Raw genomic sequence first — 2,684 nt, forward strand, 5'->3', positions numbered from 1 at the left:
TCTCAAGAACTCTATTTCGTTCACTTTTTTCAATATCTCGTACGAAACTATCTCCTATTACTACTACAAATCTCTACTCTTTCTCGTATTGCACTGAATCGTCGAGAAACGCGTCCGATTTAGAAGTGGAAAATGTACCTGACTCGCCACTTAACTCAGTAGTTGACTCAGTAACTGACTCAGTTCCCAAGGTGGAAGGCTCTCAGAGACCTGCTTCTGTTGAGTACCCGACCGAAAAGGGCCTCGATTAAGGAATTTATAAGGTCTAAATTCTGCTATTTAGGGGGAAATCGATCTTCTATTGGCCGTATACAAGAGGAAATTTATGTTTTTAGGGGGGTTATTTGACCGATGGATGTAAGGTATGCATACTGTCTTGAACTGAATTCATTGTTTTCTTAACATTGTCTTGAACTGAATTCATTCTTTTCATTAACTGAAATGGCTTCTTATCTTTTTGTTGATAAAATTTATGCGAAACTTATTTTGAATTACCTAGAAGGACTTCTCATCTCAAGACCTGTCAGTAGATTACTAGAGAGTAGGATGAATTTTAACTTGGTTAAAAAAACTGATAATTAAATTTCAGTATAAGCTTGTATTAGAAGAATCTCATTCCTATTGAACGGGTTTAAATCTCATGATTCGATTGCTAGCTAAATGAAAGGTTTGTATGACTAGTTCTTGGCCCTTGGACAAATTGGATATGCTCTTGTGCCGATGATTGTTAGAGGAGTGATGCTGGGTGTTGACCAACCTGTAATCCTCTACATGCTCGATATTCCACCAGCTGTCGAGGCATTGAATGGAGTGAAAATGTATTTGATGGATGCTGCGTTTCCTCTCTTGAAGAGTTAGTTCTTACACTCTTTCGTTGTAAGTTGTAACTTATAAATGAAAAAGAAATAATTAGAACACCGATATAACTGTTTATTTAATACCTTTCTGTATTATAACTTGTAACAGGTGTTGTTGCAACAACTGATGTTGTCGAGGCATGCACTGGAGTTAACTATACAATAATGGTTGGTGGATTCCCTAGAAAAGAAGGCATGGAAAGGAAGGATGCGATGACAAATAATGTGTCCATTTACAAGAGTCAAGCTTCAGCTCTTGAGAAGTATGTTGCTGCAAACTGCAAGGTAACTGAAATTACTTCTTATCGTCATAATCTGTAACTTGAATCTTAGTGAAGCCAAGCAAGAGATGTTTGTGTACTATTGTTTTATCTGAAGATGTATGCATTTGACGAACAGATTAAATTAGGGAGAAGCATTTATATTTAAATGCCAAAAGAAACTAGTATACAACATTCTACTTGTTCCTGATTATCTTATGCACTCTATTAGGAACTGAGATGAGGGATAAGAATTCAATTTGTATGATTACTATATAGCTTCTGATGTATAATTTTGATATTGATTATATGTTTGAATTTACATATTTTTATAATGTTTATTGTGGTGTTCTTATATACATATGTGTTGCCAGTTTCACATTCTTTTTACCATTGCTTTTGTTCTAATTTGAATAGTCTCTTAATTTAGGTCTTGGTAGTTTCTAACCCTGCCAACACCAATGCATTTATCCTAAAGGAATTTGCACCATCGATTCCATAGAAGAACAAAATATTTGAAAAATGAACTCGGTTGCATCAGGTTTTGTTTGTGTTAATAACCAGACCTATACCATGGTGCCTTAATTCAATATTTGTTACCATCCCATAAAATTTATTCTACAGGCCAATAAACAGAAATATAAACTTGATTATCCAAGTACACATATAAATCAAATAAATGCATTTTTCACTATATAATGTTTTGGGCTATCACTTCTATGTTTTCTACAAATGAAACTGAGATCTTTAATGTAATTATCTTGTTTTCTGATAACTATTCCAGAGGCAATTTCAAAGAGTCAAGCGTGATATAGCTCATGTTCATACAGAAAGAGGAAGTGATATCAGTTCTTTGATTTTCTTATTATGCAGGAAGAAAACATTAACTTAGAGTGGTTATCGATTTATTTTGAAGATTGTTTTCTGCAGATTGGGAAATTGCCTACCACATGCTGTAATGATATTGCAAGGACAACATAGCTCTTACGGGAGATGCCGAGAGAAGCTGAAAAGGCTAAGTGAGTTTTGAGTAACCAACATCAAATCCTTGTAGACTCTATATTTTCTTTAAGTTGTAGTAGAAATCTTAGACTCATGAAGGCAGGGATATAAATATGCTTTTAGCTTTTGTATAACTATATTGCCATTATTTTCAATCATGGATTAAATTTAGAACCTTTTTCAGATTTGCAAAGTTATATTTATTTAATTACTTGTTATATTTTGAGAAAGACAACACTTTTAATAACCAAGCTTCATTAAAAATATCATATCTTTAATAGTAAACCAATACTTTCCAAAACAAAACCTTGGTGCAAAATTAACTCATACAACACCACCATAAAACCATTGTCTGTAAAAATTTAATATATTGTATCAAAGGTATTCATACAACATATTGGGACAAGTAAACAGTTGTATGTATTAGATCATGCCATACATTAAAATACAATACTGTTGTGTGTAGAAATTTATTACAAGAGTTCTATGAGCTCATTTTAATTTTTGTTGTCTATCTTGGTACATAACAAAGTTTATACCACAATAACTGTTGTAGGATTGATTT

General features: G+C 33.0%; 1 pseudogene; it reads left to right on the plus strand.

The window, feature by feature from the left end:
- Positions 1 to 441: 441 nt before the first annotated feature.
- LOC141660877 (malate dehydrogenase, cytoplasmic-like) lies at positions 442 to 1,643 on the plus strand (annotated as a pseudogene).
- The last annotated feature ends 1,041 nt before the right edge of the window (positions 1,644 to 2,684 follow it).

Source organism: Apium graveolens, chromosome 5 (genome assembly GCF_009905375.1).
Source record: "Apium graveolens cultivar Ventura chromosome 5, ASM990537v1, whole genome shotgun sequence".
NCBI classification, from domain to species: domain Eukaryota; kingdom Viridiplantae; phylum Streptophyta; class Magnoliopsida; order Apiales; family Apiaceae; genus Apium; species Apium graveolens.